Below are 17,617 nucleotides of genomic sequence, written 5' to 3'. Positions count from 1 at the left end.
TTCAAGCATGATTTGAACTTCAGTATAGTTGCAATTGGATCATAATGGATTGCTTCATGGGCCTGTACATGCCCATGCAAGCTTGTGCATCACCCTTGCAATTTTTAGCAATTTTTCAAGTGTGCAATTATCAATCCCAAATGCTATAAATACAAGGCCTCTGAGCTCATTTCAAACAGACCTTGCACGCCAGCTTTGCTCCCCAATTGAAACCCTCACAATTCAAAGGAAAACCTGAGAATTTTCAACTTAAAAATTGAGTTTGAATCTCACTGTTTGGAGATTCAAAAACTCCAGGATCCAAAGCTTTGTACCAGTGCCAAACCACTTCTTCAAGCTCCTCGAGTGTGATCAAGTCAAGTTTGAAGCAAGCAAGATCCATTTCTGCACAGCATTGAAGGTAATTTTCAGAAATCTTTTTCTATTCGATTCTCACTCAATTCTCATCAATTCTCTTGGATCTTTGGTTGTCTGAAGTCCTACCAATGTATGCAAGAAGATTGAGTTGCTTTGAGGTCAAATCGAAGTAACTCAATTGACACACCTCAAAATTCAACTCCTCATATCTTTCTATATGTTTGAAGTTAGTTGAAGTTGATGTCAGATTCGTGCTCTATGCCATTTTTATTTTCAGATCATGTCCTCTTTTTTCATTTTGGTAGTGGTGATGAGTGAACCAGTCCGGTGGACCTTGCCTGAGAAGGTGACCGGAGGTCCAGTGCCGATGGTGTGCTTGACAGGTTCTGATCCATTGATCTCATTTGAAATGTTTTAATCCTGAGCGCCCAAAGTAATTACCACACGTGTGGAACAGTTGACCGGGTGTATGGTGGAGCGCGCGCTCATGTCCACTTGATTTGTCACCTCAAATAATGAGTGAGGTCAAGTGGTCCACGTTTTTTTGATTTTTTGATTTTCATTTTATTTCATTTGATTTTCATTAATTCATATTAATTTTAATATTGATCCAAAAAATATGAGAGTTTCACCAAATTATTTTAAATAAATTCCTCTTTCATATTTTGACTTAGAATTACTTTTTGGATCATTATTAATATTTTTCATGATTTAATTGATTTTGTGAATATTTTTAATTGTTTAAAAATACTTTTAAGTTTCCAAATATTCTGAATATTTTTCTCTAAGGTCCTTTGACCTTGTTTAACCTATGATAAATCTCATGGCCATTTCTTTGGTGTTTTGATGAGATTTTAGGAATTTGATAAACCATATTTAATTTAATGTATTATTTTTTAGTATTTTTAAATTGAATAAATGCCAAATAATTGTGTTAAGCAATCTTGATGATTGGTATAACTTTGACTTGTGATGTTGAGCCTTGGTCAAGGTTGATTTGACTTTGTTAGGTTAAGATCATTGGATTTAAGGGACTGGTGGAATGTACATTCCATCTCCCAAAATGAATGAATGATCTTAATTTGGTAAAAGTCCTCCTTTGACCAATTTGAGTTTTGATCTATTCCCTTCCCTCTTCATCTAATTCCCCTTCTTTATGCATCCATTTCATTTGGCCTATGATATCTCAAGGTCCTAAGGCTAGTTGATTGAAAAATCAACATAAGTATAGATGAGATTAGGCCACCTCTTTTGCATATTCTTTTTGTGTGTGGTGTGTTTTATGAGTATAGTCCATTATACTATGTCTCTAACATGCATTAACACCAAAATTCTATTGCCTGACCTCAAATAGTTGTGACTTCTACATAAGTCCAATTATGATTGCTTAACATAACGCTAAATTTCTGACACAAAAGGCATAGCATTCTAGTTACTGAGATTGTAAGTCTCCCCTGGTATTGTGTGGAAACTTGTCCTTTTTTCCTTCCTTTGGAAGATGTCTTGATTCAAGTATCCATGCTTGTGATAAGTGGGTTGAGTGTTCTCCAAAGAATGACTTAAAATGAAAAGCAAAAAGCAATACTAACCTCTAATTCATTAACAACTAACATTTACTTTCAAGTTATTTACTTTTATTGCACTTTAATTTTTAAGCTCTATTCATTTGCCATTATTCATACCATTCTAATTGTCTATATTAATGTCATTTTCACTTTGTCCACTTGGACCATATTGTGTGATATATCTTGTTTGTGTATATTTTGTTTGTTTGTGTGGTCTTTGACCATTAATGTACATAATAAGAAACAAAAACCCTAAAAACTATTGTGTGGACTGTTGGTTTGATCTTGGACAATTGAACTTAGAATCTAGGCAACATCCTTATGCAAAAGGACTTGGCCAATGCCAACTTTCATGTAACAAAGTGCTTGCAATTTGAAACTTCATCTGATACATCATTGAAGATCCATCTGAGTTCATCTGCAACATGATCATTGTGAATTTGTTATTTTGAACCTGTGACTTGTGGAATTCATCTTCTACATGGGCAAATTTGAAGAAGATCATGGAATGGTTAAGCTTGGATGTGGCTATATTTATTTGATATCTTGCTCTTTAAGTTAACATATTGTGAATTGTTTGTGGCTTGATTCTAATGTCCAAGGGAATTTGGGTTTCTATATGACATTCTTGTCTATTGGATTGATATCCATTGGTCAGATCTTTTCAACTCTTAACTTTTAATTTTGTGCTTAGTATTAGTCTATTCATCTCCTCCCCACTTATTTAATTTCAAAATCTCGACCTCATTTTAAAATCTTCTTTGCTTGTGTTTGTTGATTTCTAAACTTTGACCATTTTTGCAAACTAGAAACTTTGGCCTTATGCCATTGCATTTTCTAAACTCATTTTCTTAATCAAATTTGTAAATATAGTTAACTATACTTGACTTAAAATTTTCAAAAGCCAAAAAGAATGAACTCATTCAAACCATTTTTAGGCCTTTGTGCCTTTCAAACCTAAGTTTTGTTAAAAATAATGCACCCACTTTGAAATTTGTATCGCGAACTACGAGGTTTTGATCCCTCATTTTTTATGTTGGTACGTAGGCACAAGTCCGAAGGTCTTGTCAAACACAAAAATATAATTAATGAATTCTTTTCTCATCCCCCCATTCTATTTGTTTGTAAACATCACTTTATATAAAATACATATGCACACAAGAAAGGGCTCCCTAGAAGTACCTAGGACACTTTGGGTGCTAACACCTTCCCTCTATGTAACCAACCCCCTTACCTGTAATCTCTGACATTTTATTAGCTTTGATTTGAAAACTTATTATTTTGGGTTTTGTTCGTATTTTTCCCCTTTCCCTTGGAAACAATTAAAGCACAGTGGCGACTCTTGTTATTTGATGTCTAACTTATCCATAGCTTGATGATCATGAATTTACCGCTACAGAAATTAAGTGGCGACTCTGCCGGGGAGTAGTCTCCAGTGGGTTTAGCCTACTTTTTTGTGTGTATATAATTGTATATATGTGATGTATGTATATTTGTGTGATATAATTTGCTTGTTGTGCTTGGTGATCTCTGAGTGGTGAGATAAGTTCTAACCCGAACTTGAGTGCAATGAAGATAGGAGGATGGTATAGTCATGTTCGACTTGTGTGGAGTAGTCCTTAAAAAGTTGGCTTGAGATCCATCTGCTAAGTGGAGACCCTTTTGGATTTGGAAATGTCACACAAGTATTTATGGTTAGGCATTACTATCTCTAATTTGGGTCCGAGAAGCTGAGGACCGTAGAACATTTATCCCTCTTGGCCTATTTAGGACGTAGTGCGGAGACTGTTCAAGTGTAGACTTGATAACAGTTGTTACGCGATACTACACTCAGACGAGTTCCTCTTGAGAATATTATGGGTCGATGAGTTAGTCATATTAACCTGTAATACCCGATAGATGGAATTAAGACTCTGGGAACTTTTTAGAACATGATCTACAGTTTTTTATCCTTAGTCCACTCCTTTGGGATGGTTCTTACCCAGATTCCATGCTCGTGACTCACAACAAACCCTTGATTATTGGTTGATCCAATCAAGTATTGTCAATATCAATGGAACATGGGTGTTGATAAGGTGAGAACCATAATCCACCAAAATGGATGATTGATTTTGATAATGACTTGATTCATCCCTTGACCTTTGTTTGCTTGCCTTGTGTGTGATCCATTATTTGTGATTGTTGCATTCATGCATTCATGCACATCATAACATTCATCACACGAAAATTTCAAGGAACTGAGGTATTATTTGCAAATATTTTCAGACCATGAATTATGGATGAAGGAACACTAAGAAGTACGGTTTCAGAAGTCCTGACTTGAAAGAGTTAAGGAAGCTAGCATCTTTTGTATTAGATCCCTTGGACTTCAAACAACACCATGGGAAGCTTCTGTTTATCTTGTCTGCTGATGTGGTTGACGGACTCTTGAGTGTGCTAGTGCAGTTCTATGATCCTCTCTACCGTTGCTTCACGTTCCCAGATTATCAGCTTGTGCCTACATTGGAGGAGTATTCTTATCTCTTGGGGATCCCATTTCTAGTAGAATGCGTTTTAGTGGATTGGAGGAGATTCCCAGATCTCATATTATTGCTGAAGCTCTTCATTTGAAGAAATTTGATATAGAGGCTAATTGGGCGAAGAAAAGAGGGTTATTTGGGTTGCCATGTGATTTCCTCATCAAGGAAGCTACTACTTTTGCTCAAGCCGGTAGTGTGGACGCTTTTGAAGCAGTCTTTGTGTTGCTCATTTATGGATTAGCTTTGTTCCCTAACATTGACGGTTTTGTTGATGTTAACGCCATTAGACTTTTTTTGATCAGGAATCATGTGCCTACATTGTTGAGTGATATGTATTTCTCTTTGCATCTAAGGAACTCTAAAGGTGGTGGAACTATTGTCTGTTGCATTCCTCTTTTGTACAAGTGGTTTATTTTGCACTTTCCTCAGACACCTGCTTTTATGGAGAACAAACAATGTCTACGGTGGTCTCAGAGACTTATGTCTCTCACTAATGATGATATAGTTTGGTATAATCCTTCTTTGAGCAGTTTGGAGATTATTGACTGTTGTGGTGAATTCTCTAATGTGCCTCTCATTGGTACACAAGGAGGAATTAACTACAACCCTGCTTTGGCTCGTCGTCAACTTGGGTTCCCCTTGAGAGACAAACCTAATAGCACTTTGTTAGAAGGTATTTTCTATCAAGAGGGTAAAGATCCCCAACATTTGAAGCAGAAGATTGTGCATGCTTGGAATAATGTGCATAGGAAGGGAAGATCCGAGCTTGGTCCGTGAAATTATGTAGCTTTGGAAGCTTACACTACTTGGGTGAAGAAGAGATCTCTAGAGTTGAAGATGCCTTATCCTTGAGAAAGACCTATGTCCATGGTTGTGGTTGAGCCATTAACTCTCCCTAATCAAGATGTAGAGGAGTTGGAAGACGCACTCGCCAAGATGAAGCAAGAGAAGGATATGTGGGAAGAGTGTTTCCATGATTTGAGAAAAAAACATGAGGAGTTGCAGTTGGAGTCTAAGGACAAAGATGCACTCATTGAGCTACTTGAAGACCGAGTAACAAAGAGACAAAGAGAGTCGGAGGTTTCATCTTCCTCTAGTATGCCTTAGCCTTCCATTTCTTGGAAGAAGATTGTTAACCAGCTTGTCTTCGAGAAAACTCAGATGAAGGCTTCTTTTGAGACCGAGATTCAACGCATTCGAAGGAAGTACGCTCCTACAGCCAGATCTTCTGATGTTGTTAATAGGGATCCTTAGGATGACTAGTCTCCTTTTCTCTTGTATTTTTCATCTGGTTTCTGAAATTGTACTCAGTGTAATCCTTCCAATTATATAAATAAAAGAGATTTTTGGTCATATCAAATTGTTGCAATTGTTGTTAACTATATACACACACACACACACACACACACACACACACACACACACACACACACACACATATATATATATATATATATATATATATATATATATATATATATATATATATATATATATATATATATATATATATATATATATATATATATATATATATATATATATATTCGCAAATAATATAGTAAGTTCCTTGAAAAAATTAAAATAAATAAACAAGCATTGCATTCATGCATCATTTTCATAAAGCAGGATTCTCCTTCGCTAGATGTCTCATTGGTGTTTCTTTTGTGCTTCAGCCAAGCTGACTCATCGGTACAACACTCGCGCCAATCACTCCAAAATCATGGAATATCTTGAGCAAGAGAATAGAGAGCTAAAGGATGAGATCGCTCGACTGACTGCCATGATGGATTCAGTGCTAGCTGCTCAAAGTCAGTCTTCTCCAACACCCACAACTCCTCCTCCTCAAAGGACTGTTATATCAGAGGTGGCTACCTCTACCATGCCTGCTGCTACCGCTCATTTTGCGCCTTCCATGCCTGCCGAATTCCCGTGGGGAATGCCACCAAACTTCATGCCTGAAGGCTTTGCACTTACCTTTTCTTTTATGCCGGCATCTAGCTCGGTCATGTCTGTGCCACCTCCCTTAGTGCACACCTTACCTCGTGTGGAAGACACCATTTATCATTCTGAGCCATCTGAGGGCCCGGACATGTATGAGAAAATGGATGAGATGAAGGATCAATTTCTTGAGCTACGCAAGAAGTTGAAAACATTGAGAGGTAAGGACCTGTTTGGAAAGAGTGCTGCTGAATTATGTTTGGTGCCGAATGTGAAGATTCCGGTGAAGTTCAAAGTGCCTGAATTTGAAAAATACAGAGGGAACACATGTCCGCTCAGTCATTTGGTGATGTATGCCCGTAAAATTTCTACCCAGACTGACAACGATTAGCTGTTAATTCATTACTTCCAAGACAATCTGACTTTGGTGTGGCGCTTAGATGGTATATGGGGTTGGACAGTGCAAGCATTCGCACTTTCAACGATTTGGAATAAGCTTTTGTCAAACAGTATAAATATAATGTGGATGTGGCGCCTGATAGAGACTAGTTAAGGTCCATGTCTTAGAAAGATAAGGAGACATTCAAAGAGTATGCGCAGAGATGGAGAGAGTTAGTTGCTCAGATCACTCCTCCTTTAGAGGAGAAGAAGATGACAAAGATCTTTTTGAAGACCCCGAGTTCATTTTACTATGAACGTATGATTGCCAGTTCCCCTAGTGACTTTATCGAAATGGTAAATATGGGTATGAGGCTTGAAGAAGGTGTCCGAGAAGGACGATTTTCAGAAGAGGAGGCATCATCGAGTAAGAGATATGGCAGCAGCTTCGGGAAGAAGAAAGACAACGAAGCCAACACAATTTCCAGTGGGAGGCAGAGGAGGCCTCAGATAAGAAGGAATCAACCACCCCATCAACACCATCATCAAGTATCCTCTGTAATTCCTGTATTTTCCGCAAGTAAATCAACACCAATTCAATAACAACAGTGTCAACAACAGCAATCACAACAACGAACAAACACCTACAATAACAACAATACCAATCATCATAAAAAAAAACTCTCAAGAGGAAGAAGGTCTCTTTCGACCCAATTCCTATGATCTATGCAGAGCTTTACCCCTCGTTGGTTCTCAAGAACCTGTTACAACCAAGGAGTCCGCCACAAATTCCTGAACCACTTGCATGGTGGTACAAGCTTGACCTCCGTTGTGCTTTTCATCAAGGATCACCCGAACATGATATTAAGAACTTCTATCCGCTCAAATATGAAGTTCAGAAGCTAGTGAAAAGTGGAATGGTGTCCTTTGAGGACCGCGCACCTAGTGTGAAAGCAAACCCACTGCCCGCTCATGGGAATTCATCAGTCAACATGGTGGACGGTTGTCCCCGAGAGTTTAAAGTGTTCGATGTTTGTTTCATAAGGAGATCCTTGGAGACGATGCACAAGGAAATTTTCTTGGTGATCGATTGTGAGCATGACCATGATGGTTGTGCTATCTGAAGTGTTAACCCAAGGGGTTATATGGTAGTGAAAAGAGACATACAACGGTTGATGGATGAAGGTATGATTCAAATTGTTCAATCCCGTCACGTAGATGACGATGTGAATGTCATAGTTCCCGTTTTCAAGAATCCAGAAAGAGTAGTCATTCAGTAGGACAACAGTAATAGTAACAACATTAGTCAGAGATCGGTATCGCTATTGGTCATACGGTTAGCGGGTTCAGTCCCGTATTCATCCGATAAGGCTGTTCCGTATTAGTATAATGCAACAATGTTGAAATATGGTCAATAGGTTCCATTTCCTATGACCAGCTATGTAGTGAGCATTGCTGATGTTACTAAGGTGACCCGTAGCGGTCGAGTGTTTGGGCTGGTGTTCCCAAAAGATAAGGAAGAATCAACTGTCAATAAGAAGGTGGAAGTGCCTGTAGTAGATCTAGTTAGTGCTTCAAAACGTCAGTCTGGTGAATCCAGCAATTTGAAGGCTAATGATGATGATGAGGTACTCCGTTTGATTAAGAAAAGCGAGTTTAATATGGTGGAGCAACTGCTCCAAACCCCCTCAAAGATTTTAGTACTGTCTCTGCTCATGAATTCAGAAGCGCACAGAGAAGCACTGCAGAGAGTTCTAGAGCAAGCATTTGTGGAACATGATGTTACGGTGGATCAGTTTGATCATATAGTAGCTAACATCACTTCCTGCAATAATCTCAGCTTTTGTGATGAAGAACTCCCTGAGGAGGGTATGAATCGTAATTTGGATTTGCATATGTCGATGAATTGCAAAGATGATGCTTTGTCCAATGTGCTAGTTGACACTGGATCTTCATTGAATATGTTGCCGAAGTCAACATTTTCAAAGTTGTCATATCAAGGAGCGCCTATGAGGTATAGTGGTGTAATCGCCAAAGCTTTTGACGGTTCACGCAAAACAGTGATAGGTGAAGTGGATCTTCCAGTGAAGATAGGTCAGAGTGATTTCCAGATTACTTTCCAAGTAATGGATATCCACCCGGCCTATAGTTGTCTGTTGGGAAGGCCATGGATCCATGAGGCGGGAGATGTTACCTCCATACTACATCAGAAGCTCAAATTTGTGAAGAATGGAAAGCTTGTTATTATTGGCGGGGAAAAGGCATTGTTAGTTAGCCACCTGTCATCTTTCTCTTATGTTGAAGCTAAGGATGAGTTTAGAACTCCGTTCCAAGCCTTATCTATTGCTACTGAAAAGAGAGTAGGGGCACCTATGTCCTCATTGAAAGATGCAAGGAAGATTGTTGAAGAAGGTAATGTTGATCAGTGGGGGCACATGGTAGAGGTCTCTGATAACAAAGGTAGAACCGATCTGGGCTTTCAACAAGGTTCATCAATTGCTAGGTCTAAGGATATGAAACTTAGCTTCCATAGCGGAGGGTTCATTCTTGGCAATGAACAACACTTAGCTGTTGTGCTAGAGTATGACGAAGAGGAAGACTGCACCAATTTTGTGACGCATGGAAAGGCTTGCAACAATTGGACTGCTGTTGACATTCCTGTTATTTTGCATCAATCTAAGTAATTGCTTTTATATGTTTAAAAATCCTTCTCCTATGCCTAAGGGGGAAGTGAACATTGTTGGGCATTTCAAATTTGATCATCAATAAGATTAATTCTATTCATCCATATCTATGATGTTTTTTACTTTTTGCTTTATTCTGAAAATGGTAATCACAAAAACATAAATAAATAATATAATTGTCCATCTGCGTAATGTTTGGTCACAAGTTCACTTCTCTAAAATCAAAATATCAAATCATTATGCAGGTTGGTTTCTAAACCCATTGAATACAATGATCCTTCTCCTTCTCCAAATTTTGAATTCCCTGTGTTTGAGACCGATGAGGAAAGTGATGAAGAAGTAAGTGATGAATTGTCTCGTCTTCTTAAGCATGATGAAAAAACCATTCAGCCGTTCGAAGAGCAGATTGAATTAGTCAACTTGGGTTCCGAGGATGATGTGAAGGAAGTCAAGATTGGGTCTCGACTGTGTCCAGATGTTAAGAAGGGGTTGATTGATCTTCTTCGAGAGTATTCAGATGTGTTTGGTTGGTCCTATCAAGACATGCCTGGTTTGGATTCTGAGATAGTGGATCATAGATTGTTGTTGAAACCAGAATGCCCGCCAGTCAAGCAGAAGTTGAGAAGAACACTTCCTGATATGGCAGTGAAGATCAAAGAAGAAGTGCATAAGCAGATTGATGCCGGTTTCCTTGTGACAGCTGAATATCTGCAATGGGTGGCCAATATTGTGTCTGTGTCGAAGAAAGATGGAAAAGTCCGCATGTGTGTTGATTATCGAAATTTGAATAAAGCTAGTCCGAAAGATGTGTTCCCTCTGCCGCACATTGATATGTTGGTAGACAATACTTCTAAATTCAAAGTCTTTTCGTTTATGGATGGATTTTCCGGATATAATCAGATCAAGATGGCACCTGAAGATATGTTGAAGACCACATTCATTACACCTTGGGGAAGATTTTGTTATAGAGTGATGCCTTTCGGTTTAAAGAATGCTGATACAACTTACCAAAGAGCAATGACTACTCTTTTTCATGATATGATGCATAAAGAGATTGAAGTTTATGTCGATGACATGATTGCTAAATCAATTGATGAAGAGGAACATGTTGAGCATTTGTTGAAGTTATTCCAGCGTTTGAGGAAGTATAAACTCCGCTTGAAGCCCAATAAGTGTACAATTGGTGTTCATTCTGGTAAGTTGTTGGGCTTTATTGTCAGCGAGAAGGGTATTGAGGTTGATCCTGCCAAGGTCAAAGCAATACAAGAGATGCTTGCGCCCAAAACAGAGAAGCAAGTCATAGGTTTTCTCGGCCGCTTGAATTGCATCTCAAGATTCATTTCACACATGACTGTAACATGTGTGCCTATATTCAAGCTTCTTTGGAAAGATCAATCTTGTGATTGGACCGAAGATTGCCAGAAAGCTTTTGACAGTATCAAAGAATATCTGCTTGAACCTCCAATTTTGTCTCCACCTGTTGAAGGAAGACCATTGATCATGTATTTGACTGTGCTTGAAGATAGTATGGGTTGTGTTCTTGGTCAGAAAGATGTGACTGGAAAGAAAGAATTTGCAATTTACTACCTCAGTAAGAAGTTCACCGACTGTGAGACTCGATATTCTATGCTAGAGAAGACTTGTTGTGCATTGGCTTGGGCCGCTAAGTTTCTGCATCAAAATATGTTGAATCATACACTTTGGATGATATCCAAAATGGATCCAATCAAGTATATATTTGAGAAGCCTGCTTTAACTGGGAGGATTGCCCGTTGGCAGATGTTATTATCAGAGTATGATATCGAATACCGATCTTAGAAAGCGATCAAAGGTAGTATCTTGGATGACCATTTGGCTCACCAACCGATTGAAGATTATCAGTCAGTGTAGTATGACTTTCCTGATGAAGAGATCTTGTACTTGAAAATGAAAGATTGTGATGAACCATTGCTTGAAGAAGGGCCAGAACCTGGTTCCTGTTGGGGCATGGTGTTTGATGGAGCTGTTAATCAATATGGTAATGACATTGGGGCAGTGATTATTACTCCTCAAGGCACGCATTTTCCCTTTACAACTAGATTGACTTTCAAGTGTACAAACAACATTGCAGAATACGAAGCTTGCATTATGGGGCTCGAAGAGGCCATTGATCTCAGAATCAAGCATTTAGATGTCTCTACAGATTCAGCTTTGGTTGTGAATCAAATCAAAGGTGAATGGGAGATGAATCAACCCGGTTTGATACCATATAGAGATTATGTGAGGAGGATTTCAACTTTCTTTACCAAGGTTAAATTTCATCATATCCCTCGAGAAGAGAACTGGATGGCAGATGCTCTTGCAATGTTGGCATCAATGATTGTAGTGAAGTATTGGAATGTAGTTCCTATTTGACTGTGATGCGTCTTGATAGGCCAGCTCATGTGTTTGATGTTGAAGAGATCAAAGACGAAAAGCCGTGGTATTACGACATCAAGTGTTTCCTCCAAAGTCAGGTTTACCCGTCTGGGGCATCTGTGAAGGATAAGAAGACTTTGAGGAGATTAGCCGAAAATTTCTACCTTAATGGAGAGGTATTGTACAAGAGAAAGTTTGATATGGTTTTGCTCAGATGCGTGGATAGACATGAAGCATACCTGTTGATGACTGAAGTCCATGAAGGTTCCTTGGGTACTCAATTCCAATGGACATGAAATGGCAAAGAAGATATTGAGAGCAGGTTACTATTGGCTTACAATGGAATCTGACTGTTGAAAGTTTGTGAAGAAATGCCACAAGTGTCAAATTTATGCAGACAAGATTCATGTTCCTCCGACACTGCTGAATGTTATTTCCTCCCCATGGCTATTCTCCATATGGGGAATTGATATGATTGGCATTATTGAGCCCAAAGCTTCGAATGGACATAGTTTCATTTTGATGGCAATTGACTACTTCATAAAATGGGTTGAAGCGGCATCGTACGCAAATGTAACCAAGCAAGTTATTGTGAGATTTATCAAGGATCAAATCATATGCTGTTATGGTGTGCCAAGTAAGATCATTACTGATAATGGATCGAACTTGAATAACAATATGGTGGAAGCTCTTTGCAAAGACTTTAAGATCGCACATCATAATTCTTCTCCCTACAGACCCAAGATGAATGGGGTTGTTGAAGTTGTGAATAAGAACATCAAGAAGATTATTCAGAAGATAGTTGTGACATATAAGGATTGGCATGAGATGCTCCCATTTGCTTTGTGATCACACTTATTCACACCGTGTTTTTGACTCGGATTTCACATGTTTATTAGGACTTTATTATCATTTTGTTTGTATTATGCTCTCTTTTATGTTGTTTTCAGATATTTAGCACTTTCGGACCCTTTGAGAAGAAACGAAGCAAAAAGACCTAAAGTTAGGGTTTTTCGGCGAATATTGTACACATGGCGTTGCACATGGAAGCCGCTATAGGAGAAGCCATGACCCATCAGCCCTTAACTAGGAGGTAACCACCACGTTCCCATGATCTTTCCCATTTACACACATGGCGGGCGCCACCTTTGGAAATCACGTTTCCACTAAGGAGAAGTTGGAGGGAACCATGGTCTTTGCAAGCTATTGAAATCCTCTATAAATAGTTCGTTCCATTTCATTTTCAAATCATCCAACTTAGTTTACAACACTAAGCCTATATTTATCATTTGTAAAAGAGGTAATCCGTCACATCGGGGGGTTATCGCACCTTAGTGAGATTGAGTTGGGTCACTTCGAGTTGTTGTCGTCTTTAGCTTCAGAGTCGAGGTTTATTTTTCTTGTACCAGATTTAAAGCCCTCCGTTTGGAGCAGGTTCTTATTTATCGCTTTTTTATTTATTTATTTTCCGCCTCGCTTTACTTTATTTACTTTCCGTCTCGCTTTTATTTATTTATTTACTTGTCTCGCTTTACTTTATTTATTTTCCGTCTCGCTTTACTTTATTTACTTTCCGTCTCACTTTACTTTATTTAATTTCCGTCTCGCTTTTACTTTATTTATTTTCCGTCTCGCTTTTACTTTATTTACTTTTTGTCTACGCTTTACTTTATTTACTTTCTGTCTACGCTTTATTTTTACACGCTTTACTCGTCCTTTATGCCTCACATTCTAAAACAACTTTTCATCATGATCAATATCGTTGTGTTTTTTGGTATTACCATGTCTTGCTAAATCTTTTAAAGGTTAGAATGTAAGGATCGCGGTTAAAGAGATGTTTCACATATTGAATCTGTAGAAATACTTTAAAGGTTGTTTTGATTTTTAACTTAAGTTTTCTGAAAGAAACTTGGTTAGTTTTAACTATTCAAGGAGTGCGAAAGCACCCTGGATTAGTTAACTAGGGATTTTTATCACTTTAAGGAAAAACTATTTTTGAAACTATTTTCGGACGCGTTGATAGATTTAAAATCAGGAAACTCCTTGGGTAAAACTTTCCAAATCAAAATCACTTTTCAACTAAGTTTATGAGTCTCATTTCTTAAAAATAAGTTTACTACTTTAGCATTCTGCGACCTTTTATAAGTGACAATAAAAGGCCTTAATTTAAGGCTAAACTTGGTTCTGAATACGCGAAAGCGACAATTCCTGTTAAATGGATTCTTTTCAAGAGTAGAAAATATTGCCTCATAAGTAGTTCTATTTAGACAATCGAAACATCACTTAACTGACGTGAAATACATTCAACCTGTTTTTACCTGCATTTATTATTTACCGTTATTTTGAAAACCCAATATCTCTTTTATCCGACTTAGATAAACACCATAACGATAGTAATCGATAGATTGACGATTTGGTCTCTGTGGGATCGATATTCTTTTATATTACTTTGACGCGATTCGTGCACTTGCGAATACACACGATCAAGTTTTTGGCGTCGTCGCCGGGGACCAACTTCGTCAAATTTCGTACCCTGTTATTACACCATCTAGATTAAGGCATTATTAACCGGTAAATGCGAAGAACCCGTAGTACCGGAAATTTAGTAGATCCTTTAGCGGAACCCGAACGTTATACTCGTACACGCCTCTTACTCATCCGAATTAAGAAAACTATGGCCAAGAATCGCGACCGGAGACCTCTTAAGGAATTTGCCCAACCCTCCGACGAGGAAACTAGTTCGAGTATAGCAAACCCCCTTATTCCTGCTAACAATTTCGAACTAAAACCGTCTTTGTTGCAATTAGTGCAACAGAACCAATTCACGGGTCTCGCTACTGAGAACCCAAATCAACATTTAAAAGTTTTTATCCAACTAGCAGACACCTTTAAATCTAACGGCACTTCACCTGATGCGATCCGTTTAAGATTATTTCCTTTCTCCCTTAGGGATAGAGCACGTTCATGGTTAGATTCACTTCCAGCTAACTCAATAACTACTTGGGAAGACCTTAGGAGAGTACTCCTTGCTAGATATTTTCCCCCTAGTAAGACTGATGTTCTTCGAAACCAAATAACTAGATTTACTCAAAACCAAGGAGAATCACTTTTTGAAGCTTGGGAGAGATATAAAGAGCTATTAAGAGTCTACCCACACCATGGCCTAGAACAATGGCTGATCGTTCATACCTTCTACAATGGACTCCATTATAACACCAAGATGAGCATCGACGCTGCCGCAGGTGGCGTGCTGATGAACAAACCTTATCCTGAAGCTTGTGACCTAATTAAGGATATGGCCCAAAACCATTACCAATGGGGAACTAAACGAGCATCAATAGAGAAGAAGGAGACCCAAGATGGAATACATGAGATAAGCTCTCTAGACATGATGCAGGCTGTAAGACCCCAATTTTGACCCTAAGATCCCTCATGCAATTCCATCATAAGCATAAACATTGGGATCATACATTGGCATCCTCCTTACCCCTCTTCCATGGGGTTTGTTTTGGGAGAGATCACCAAGAATTTTGTGATTATATCATACTTGTATTTTATCATTTCACTAACCAAAATACCAAAAATATGTCTTTGCATTTGTTTAACTTTTTGTAGGTAGGGCATGATCTCATTGATTAATTGATCACATCTAGGGTTTGAGACCCTCACGAACAAAGATCACAACCATGAATTGATTCAAGAATGGTTATTAACATCATATATGAGTCCCAATGATCTCTACATGTTATATTGATAAAGTTTTCTTCAAGAGTTTGAGGGTGATTTGCCTTGGAAACCCTAGTTTGACTGGGTATCTTGAGTAACTTCTCCATCATTCCATGGGCCTATGCGCGCCCATGCAGCATGTCATCATCATTTTACCAAATTTGGAAAGTGGAGAGAGTGTGCAAATATCATTTGATTTCCCTATAAATTGAGGCCCTTATGCTCAGAATTAACACACACATTACACCAGCTTTGAATCTCCATTAGAAACCCTTCACTCTAAGAGGATAACCCTGATAAATTCCTTTGAATTTGAGCTTGAATCTCCAGTGTTTTGGAATTCAATTCTCCAGGAGTCCATTGCTTTTAAACCTTTCCATTCCTTTCCTGCAAGCAAGTGAAGTAAAGCCAAGCACGATTCAGATCAAGATCTAGCAAGCTCAGACCTCCATTGAAGGTAATTTGCAGAAATTTTAAACTCTTCGATTCTCTTAAATTGTTGCTCAATTCCATTGATTCTTGAGTTGTCTGAAGTCCTATCAATGTAGGCAAGAAGATTGAGTTGCTTTGAGGCAAAATCAAAGCAACTCAGATCATGAACCTCATTTTTCAATTCCACATATCTCTTAATATATTTGGAATTGGAGGAATTGGAGGTCATATTCGTGCTCAGTGATGTTTTCTCTTTAAAATCATGTCCCTGTTTTGAATTTTAGTGATGGTTCATCTTGACCAGTCCGATGGAGCTCACCGGGGAAGATGACCGGAGCTCTGGCTCCGGCGATGATGTGGCTTGCATCTGGACCATGGGATCTAATTCTCACGTTTTAATCTTGACTGTGCCTTGTGAATACCATGTGTACAACGCGTTTGACTAAGGAACACCTGGAATGCGTGTTTTGGATCATCAGATCTGCCACCTCAATTAATGAGGGAGATCTGATGGTCCATGTATTTTTGGATTTTCTAAATTTCATTTTAATTCCATTTTCTTCAATAATTCATAATAAATTTAATATTGATCCAAAAAATATGGGACTTTCACCAAAAAAATTCAAATATTTTCATCTTTCATATTCTGAATTAAAATTATTTTTTGGATCATTATTAATATTTTTCATGAATTAATTGATTTTTTATTTTGTTTTTAATTGTTTAAAAATATTTTTAAGTGTCCAAAAATTCTGAATTTTTTTCTCCAAGGTCCTTTGACCTTGTTTGACCTTTGATAAATCTCATGGCCATTTATATGGTGTTTTGATGAGATTTTAGGATTTGGACAAAACATATTTGAATTTAATGCATTATTTTAATATTTTTAATTGAATAAATGCCATTTTAATTGTGTTGACCATTTGTATTGACTTAATTGAGTTTCTCATTTGTTGTTGGGCCTTGGTCAAGGTTGAGTTGACTTTATCAAGTTAATATTATTGGATTTAGGGGATTGATGGAATGTACATTCCATCTCCCAAAATAAATGAATAATATTAATTTGGTAAAAGTCCTCATTTGACTAATTTGTGATCTCATTCATCCCTTTCCCGCTTCATCTAATTCCATCTAATTCCCCTTCTTCATTCGTTCATTTCCATTTGGCCAATGACATCTCAAAGTCCTAATGCTAGTTGATTGAAAGATTAACATGAGCATGGATGAGATTAGGCCACACCTTTTGCATATTTTTTGTGTGTGGTATGTTTAATGAGCATATTTCATAATACTATGTCTCCATCATGCATTAACACCAAAAGTTTATTGCCCAACCTCAAATAGTTGTGACTTCTACATAAGTCCAATTACGATTGCTTAACATAACGCTAAATTTGTGACATAAAAGGCATAAGCATTCTAGTTAGTGAATTGTAAGTCTCCCCTCTTCCATGGTATTGTGTGGAAACTTGGCCTTCTTTCCTTCCTTTGGAAGATGTTTTGGTTCAAGGATCCATGCTTGTGGCAAGTGGGTTGAGTGTTCTCCAAAGAATGTCTTGAAATCAAAAAAGCAAAACAAAACTAACCACTTACTTACTAACTATTGACTTTTAATTTC

The 17,617-nt window shown here is 38.0% G+C and overlaps 1 non-coding gene across 1 annotated transcript; it reads right to left on the bottom strand.

Annotated features, from left to right (window-relative positions):
* Positions 1-14,899: 14,899 nt before the first annotated feature.
* On the bottom strand, positions 14,900-15,006 carry LOC127088805 (small nucleolar RNA R71). Its single transcript, XR_007790622.1, has one exon. It is a non-coding gene; the product is annotated as a small nucleolar RNA R71 (small nucleolar RNA).
* Between the last annotated feature and the right edge of the window lie 2,611 nt (positions 15,007-17,617).

The sequence above is a fragment of the Lathyrus oleraceus genome, chromosome 5 (genome assembly GCF_024323335.1).
Source record: "Lathyrus oleraceus cultivar Zhongwan6 chromosome 5, CAAS_Psat_ZW6_1.0, whole genome shotgun sequence".
Classification (NCBI taxonomy): Eukaryota; Viridiplantae; Streptophyta; class Magnoliopsida; order Fabales; family Fabaceae; genus Lathyrus; species Lathyrus oleraceus.
The sequence above is the reverse complement of the archived record's forward strand: the minus strand, read 5'-3'. Positions and strand labels throughout refer to the sequence as shown.